The sequence below is a fragment of the Pipistrellus hanaki genome (assembly GCF_964339955.1).
Source record: "Pipistrellus hanaki genome assembly, chromosome: 14".
Taxonomy (NCBI): domain Eukaryota; kingdom Metazoa; phylum Chordata; class Mammalia; order Chiroptera; family Vespertilionidae; genus Pipistrellus; species Pipistrellus hanaki.
Genome location: NC_140516.1, coordinates 18,404,403 through 18,412,565, shown reverse-complemented (window position 1 = coordinate 18,412,565; position 8,163 = coordinate 18,404,403).

The window sequence follows — 8,163 nt, the reverse complement described above, 5'->3', positions numbered from 1 at the left end:
CCACCCCCACCACCTCTTGCAAAGAAATAATGCTAAGGCAGCGTATTCTTTCTTCGGAGCCCTACACATTTCACCAATGCTTATGCCTTGTCAGGCCTTTCTGAATCTCAGCTCTCAAATTCCACGGGGCGCTACTCCCCACCAATCCCAGATCTCTGCCCTAAACTCAGGAAACCCCAGCTTCTGCTCCCTGGCCCATCCCTTTGAGCACAATTCTTTTACCTTGAGCATCTCATCGGTTCCACTCTGCTCAAAATTCATTCCTAGCCGTAGTTGGTTTGGCTCAGTGGACAGAGCATCAGCCTGCGTACTGAAGGGTCCCAGGTTCGATTCCAACCAAGGGCACATGCCAGGAGTTACAGGCTGATCCCCAGTAGGGGGCGTGCAGGAGGCTGCCAATGGATGATTCTCATCATTGCTGTTTCTATCTCTCTCCCTCTCACTTCCTCTCTGAAATCAATAAAAATATATTAAAACAGCCAAAACCGGTTTGGCTCAGTGGTGGAGCATTGGTCTGCGGACTGAGGGGTCCCGGGTTCGATTCCGGTCAAGGGCATGTACATAGGTTGCGGGCACATCCCTGGTGCAAGAGGCAGCTGGTCGATGTTTCTCATCGACGTTTCTAGCTCTCTATCTCTCTCCCTTCCTCTCTGTAAAAAATTAATAAAATATATTTTTAAAATATATATATAACAAAAAGAAACTACAACTTTCAGAAAACAAGGGCAGCCTTTAAAAAAAAAACTCATTCCTAGACTTTGTGACCAAAGTTGCTCTGACCTTTTATCGTCTCATAAGTTAACTGTTTATTGCTTTCCTCTATACTTACTACTCCAGCCTTCCTAATTACTGGGCACTTGTCTCCTCTTTCTCTTTCTATGGATATGCCTCTGCAAGATGTTTCTAGTCACATTCCATCACTAATGATGAGTCCAGTCTTCAAGTTTATTTCCCCCCATATTCCCAATTTTACATTTCTACCAGAAAATACAGACCCATTATAATAATGTGATTATTTATAGTTTATATGTCTAATGAAAAGAAAAGCTGCCCAAAATGGATATAGTGGTACAATATTGTAAATGTAATTAATCCTACTGAGCCGCATATTTAAAAATGGTAAATTTTGTCTACGGCCATACCACCCTGAACACGCCCGATCTTGTCTAAAAATGGTAAATTTTATATGAAGTATATTTTATCATAATAAAAAATACAAAGAAAAAGCCCCCTGAGGTTTTTTTATGTTGCAACAAAAGAGAAAGGTCTATATTTTTATGTTATGTAACTAGCAAAACTGTCCATTTTTAGTGCTAATGTGTATTTTTCCCCTGTCCTATAGGCTGTACGGGTATACCTCTCCTCCTCCGTTTCCACTCCCAATGAGATATACCTTACAGATTTAGTTAATCACTTAACGGCCCCAAACCCAATCCAGATCAAGAATGGAAAGTTGAGCTGAAACCGGTTTGGCTCAGTGGATAGAGCGTCTGTCTGCGGACTGAAAGGTCCCAGGTTCGATTCCGGTCAAGGGCATGTATTATACATTGGTTGAGGGCGCATCCCCGATAGGGGGTTTGCAAGAGGCAGCTGGTCCATGTTTCTTTCTCATCAACGTTTCTAGCTCTCTATCTCTCTCCCTTCCTCTCTGTAAAAATCAATAAAATATATTAAAAAAAAAAAAAAAAAAAAGAATAGAAAGTTGATATAAATAACAATTGAGCCGAAACCGGTTTGGCTCAGTGGTAGAGAGTCTGTCTGCAGACTGAAAGGTCTCAGGTTCAATTCTGGTCAAGGGCATGTACCTTGGTTGCAGGCACATCCCCAATAGGGGGTGTGAAAGAGGCAGCTGGTCGATGATTCTCTCTCATCAATGTTTCTATCTATTTTCCAAGGTCGGAAAAATACAAAATCTAAAGCCAGTTACTTAGCCAAGACCGGTTTGGCTCAGTGGATAGAGCGTCGGCCTGTGGACTGAAAGGTCCCGGGTTCGATTCCGGTCAAGGGCATGTACCTTGGTTGCGGGCACATCCCCAGTAGGGGGTATGCAAGAGGCAGCTGATCGATGATTCACTCTCATCGATGTTTCTAACTCTCTATCTTTCTCTCTTCCCCTCTGTAAAAAATCAATAAAATATATTTTAAAAAATCAATCTCTACAAAGAACTTGTCGGTTATTATTCTTTTTTCTGTTATTATTCTGATAAAACAAAAATTCTTCATTAATTTAACCATATATGTGTTTTTGCTATAAGAACAGACATCTATTATGTTTCCATTAAAACAAAAGAGCACAGCTCTGGCCGGTTTCGCTCAGTGGATAGAGCGTCGGCCTGCGGACTCAGAGGTCCCACCTTTGATTTCAGTCAAGGGCAAGTACCTTGGTTGTGGGCACTTCCTCCAGTAGGGGGTGTGCAAGAGGCAGCTGATCGATGATTCTCTCTCATTGATGTTTCTAACTCTCTATCCCTCTCTCTTCCTCTCTGTAAGAAATCAATAAAACATATTTTTTTAAAAAATTTTAAAAAATAGCCGGGACTGGTTTGGCTCAATGGATAGAGCGTCGGCTTGGGGACTGAAGGGTCCCGGGTTCGATTCCGGTCAAGGGCATGTACCTTGGTTGCGGGCACATCCCCAGTGGGGGGTGTGCAAGAGGCAGCTGATTGATGACTCTCTCTCATCGATGTTTCTACTCTCTTGTCTCTCTCCCTTCCTCTCTGTACAAAATCAATAAAAAAAAAATATATTTAAAAAAAAAAAAAAAAAAATTTTAAAAAATAAAAAAGGTGCCAAGATCGGTTTGGCTCGAGCCTCGGCTTGGGGACTGAAAGGTCCCGGGTTCGATTCCGGTCAAGGGCATGTACCTTGGTTGCGGGCATATCCTCAGTGAGGGGTGTGCAAGAGGCAGCTGATCCATGACTCTCTCTCATTGATATTTCTAACTCTCTATCTCTCTCCCTTCCTCTCTGTACAAAATCAATAAAATATATTTTTTAAAAAAAGTTTAAAAAAATAATTTAAAAAAATAAAAAGGTTATCATTGAAAATGGAGAGTTGTTATTTCCTTTGAAATCCTTAAGCCTCTTGCACATCTTAAACTTCTTTCTTCTGCCTGCATTCTTATTCAGGAATTTCTTTAACTTCTGATCATGGGGAAGGTTGCTGCAATGAGCAGTCTTTGCCACTTGTTCATCTGGATAAAAGAGGGAACACAGCGTATAGTAAAACCCTGTCTTAGATATTACATAATCCATTGGGTTGATATGGTTCAATTCTGTACTCCTCTGGCATTGGATAGTCCTCCTTGTTTTCAGCACGTTGGCCATTGCATTTTCGCTTGTGTTTTTGTTGGGATCATCAACATTCTCAGCAGATCAGCGCCCGGTTCTGTAGTTTCCTCATTTTTAATTCCATTTTCCAAAAGTCCTTCATTTTCTTGATCAAGTCCCTTGATCTTGTCTACCTTAATTTCAACCAAACCATCCATCATCATTTTTGTTCACCAGACTTAAATGCCATGCCCAATGTATGAAGTTTCTGAAATTCCAAATCTTCCTCATCACCAACCTCATCTCCAGTGACAAAACCTTCCATATTCCCTGGGAACTACACCTTTTCATCTTTTTCTTTGGAACTGAAGCACCCAATGTGTTCTTTGTTTGTGCTATGTCATTCTTTATTTCTCTTTTCATAGTTACATCTTTTCTCATGCTGTTGAGCATCTTTAACATCATTATTCTGAATTCCACTGGTATTTCAGGTAAATTTCTTTTTTTTTTTTCTTTTTTTTTTTTTTTAAATATATTTTATTGATTTTACACAGAGAGGAATTGAGAGGGACAGAGTTAGAAACATCGATGAGAGAGAATCATCGATCAGCTGCCTCTTGCACACCCCCCACTGGGGATGTGCCCACAACCAAGGTACATGCCCTTGACCAGAATCGAACCCGGGACCTTTCAGTCCACAGGCCGACGCTCTATCCACTGAGCCAAACCGGTCCCGGCTCAGGTAAATTTCTTATCTCCACTTCATTCCTCTCCTCTTCTGGTGAATTCTCTTGTTCTTTCATTTGTGGGTTGTTTCTTTATCTCCTAATTTGGCTGCCTGTTTGGGTTTGTGACTATGTATTATGGTAGGTAGATCTGCTACGCCTCTCAATCTCTAGTGCAGGACCGTGCCAAATGCTGTTTCTGCCTAGAGGCTAATTGTTATTCTCAGTCTCCAAGGAGGCAAGGTGTTTTCCAATAGGGTGGGTCAACTGTCTTCCCCCCCAGGCAATATCTCCTGAATAACAAATGCCTGCAGGAGAAAGATGATCTCTGCAGCTTGAGGGGATGGCTCAGGAAACCCCAGTGTCTGCCTTCTGAGCTCCCGACCCAGAGCCCCTGATGCCGGCTTCTGCTCACATCGCTCCAGTCCACTCTGCCCTCCCTCTGCTGGAGCACAGGGTGGGTGGCTCCACAGGCAATTGTGTGCATTGGCCCTTCAAGAGGGTGCCTGACTGTCCAGCCTTCTCTCCTTGGCAGACAGCAACCACCACCACCACCCTACCACTCCACCCCTGCTTTTTACAGCCAGTTGTTGTGTGGGTGCCCTTCTCATTTCTGATATTCTCTGCTGGGGGGTCCAGCTTAGGGATTAGCCCCCAGAATTCTCAGTGGCAACCCCCCACAGCTTAAAAAAATAAAAAGAAAGAAAGAAGGGCTGTCATTGCTCGATATGGCTCATGGATAGTGTGTTGGCTTGTGGATAGAAGGGTTGTTGACTCGATTCCAGTCAAGGGCACATGACTAGGTTGCAGGCTCCTAGGTTGCAGTGCCCTTCTCATTTCTGATGTTCTCTGCTGGGGGGGGGGGGGGGGGGGGATTGTCCAGCTTAGTCCCCAGAGTTCTCAGTGGCAACCCCCCACAGCTTAAAAAAATTTTAAAAAGTCTTTTTATTTTTATTAAATTTTTATTTAATAAAATTTATTTTTATTAAATCTAAAAAAAATAAAAAGAGAGCATATTTTTCTCTTTCTTGCAGGTGGACATCTTAGGGAAGTTCTCAGGGGAGGATCTTAGTAGACCACTCCTCAGCTTTCCAGGCGGGTGCTTTCGGAGTTGTGCTCTCCAGTGATCGGTCTGTGCCAGGGCAGGGGGTCATTAGTCAGAGACCCAGAAATCCCTCTGGCACTTACGTTTCTGTCTGTGGGAGGCCAGCCAGCCCTTTCTCGCCTCCGCCCCTCCTTCCAGTCTATATGTGGTCTCCACTTTCGGTCCTCAGTTATCACCGTTCTCTCCGGAGGGTCTTCCTTTGATTATTCAGGAAGTTTTTCTGTATTTCAGCTATAATTTCAGTTTGGTCCGGGGAGCATGTCCATGTGGCCATTTTTTTTTAAATAAATTTTTATTGTTCATATTATTACAAATGTTCCTTTCCCCCCACCCCCTCCATTGCTCTCCTCCACCAGGTTCCCATCCCTCCCTCTGCCCTTTCCTCACCCCCTATTGTCCTCATCCATAGGTGCATAGTTTATGTGCAGTCTCTTCCCACATCCCCCTCTCCCCTTTTCCCCAAGAATTGTCAGTTCACTCCCCTTCCATACCTCTGATTCTATTATATTCAACAGTTAATATTGTTCATCAGATTTTTTTTTAATTTCCTTGGTTTTTAGATTCACTTGTTGATAGTTACATATTTGTTGTTCATAATTTTTATCTTTATTTACCTTCTCTTCCAAAAGAACCCCCTTCAGCAATTCATATAATTCTGGTTTGGTGTTGATGAATTTATTTAGCTTTTTTTTATTAGTGAAGCTCTTTATCTGGCCTTTGATTCTGAGTGATAGCTTTGCTGGGTAGATTATCTTTGGCTGTAGGTTCTTACTATTCATCACCTTGAATATTTCTTGCCATTCCCGTCTGGCCTGCATGGTTTCTGTTGAGAAATTAGCTGACAATCGTATAGGTGCTCCTTTATAGGTAACTACCTGCCTTGCTCTTGCTGCTTTTAATATTCTCTCTTTGTCTTTTGCTCTTGGAATTTTAATTATGATTTGTCTTGGTGTGGTCCTCTTCGGATTCCTTTTATTTGGGGTTCTGTGCACTTCCTGGACTTGTAAGTCTAATTCTTTCACCAGGTGGGGGAAGGTTTCTGTCACTATTTCTTTCAGTATGTTTTCGATATCTTGCTCTCTCTCTCATCTTCTGGGACCCCCATAATTCTGATGTTGGTTCGCTTGAAATTGTCCCAGAGGTTTCTTACATTATCTTCAATTTTCTGGATTCTCTTGCCTTCTTGCTTCTGCGGAGGAGTGTCTTCTGGCTCTTTATGTTCCAAACCTTTGACTTGATTCTTGCGATCTTCCATTCTGTTTTTAGGACTCTGTATAATATTATTTATTTCAGACAATGTATTCTTTATTTCTTGTTGATTCCTTATCATTTCTTCTTGATTCCTTATTAATTCTAGTTGATCCCTTTTCATATCCTCATAGGTCTTATCGACCTTTTCTAGGAAATTCTTTTTTTTTTTTAAATATATTTTATTGATTTTTATACAGAGAGGAATTGAGAGGGATAGAGAGTTAGAAACGTCGATGAGAGAGAAACATCAACCAGCTGCCTCTTGCACCCCCCAATGGGGATGTGCCCGCAACCAAGGTACGTGCCCTTGACCAGAATCAAACCCGGGACCTTTCAATCCGCAGGCCGAGGCTCTATCCACTGAGCCAAACCGGTTTCGGCGGAAATTCTTTTTTTAAAAATATATTTTAATTTTTTTACAGAGAGGAAAGAAGAGAGATAGAGAGCTAGATACATTGATGAGAGAGAAACATCGACCAGCTGCTTTCTGCTCACCCCCTACCAGGGATGTGCCCGCAACCAATGTACATGCCCTTGACTGGAATCGAACCTGGGACCTTTCAGTCCGCAGACCAACGCTCTATCGCTGAGCCAAACTGGTTTCGGCTCTAGGAAATTCTTGAAAAACCTTATAAGTTTAGATTTGAACTCTATATCCAGTAGCTTTTTGTCCTCCATTTCTTTCGTTTGTGATCTATTTCATCTCTCGGCATTTTCGCAGCTTCCCTGATGGGGCGGGGTTTCAGGGTGGAGCCTACAGCTTTGGCTTCCGTCAGCCACCCCCTATGCTGCTCCTGAGTCTCAGGGTCCTTCAGAACTCGCTGCAAGCACCCCTGAGAGAAAGGTGCCCTCGATTTTCGCCTGCTACCAAACAGTCTAGGCTCTCCCCCAATGAGCCCAGAACTGGGGTTCAGTTCAGTTGGAAGTGGGATTGGAGGTGGCGTTCAGAGCAGTCTGGAGCCCCAGTCTCCTTCCCGTCAGGGCAATCCCGCCGCACAGCCAACCGTCCCTTCTCTGCACACAATGTGCGCGCCTCCAGGACCTCCTTTCGCCGCTCCCCCGGGGTTCTGCCTTTCAGCCCAGCTTCCTATGGATGAGCCTGGGTCCCCAGGGTCTGGCCTAGAACTGGGGTTCAGAGCAGTCGGAACTGGGGCCCAGCACAGTCGGAGCTTTTATCTCCTTCCTGCTAGGGAATGCCAGCCAGGCACTCAGCCACCCGTACTCTCCAGCTCCGTCCGCTCCGCGTGCGCCATGTGTCTCTGTACCTTAGGCTTTTACAGCTCCCCCGCTCTTCCTTCTGGTTTTCTCCTTGCTTCTCGTTGTAGAATTTCCAGTCAGTCGACTTTCCTGTAGTTCTGGGTAATGTCCATTTTATATTTTAGTTGTATTTTATTGAAATTGTTGTGTGCGGCTGCGGCTAGGTGTTTACCTGTGCAGCCATCTTGGATTCTTCCCCATGTGGCCATTTTTAAGCTCTCACTAACCTCATAATTTTTTTTTTTAATATATTTTATTGGTTTTTATACAGAGAGAAAGGGAGAGAGACAGAGAGCTAGAAACATCAATGAGAGAGAGTCATCGATCAGCTGCCTCTTGCACAACCCCTACTGGGGATATGCCCGCAACCAAGGTACATGCCCCTGACCAGAATCAAACCCGGGACCCTTCAGTCCCCAAGCCGACACTCTATCCATTGAGCCAAACCGGTCCCGGCAAACCTCATAATTTTTAAAATATCATCTTCCTTTGCAAACATGCTACTCCAACAGCCTTTTTAAAAAAATTTTTTTCAATTAAATTATTATCTTTGTAC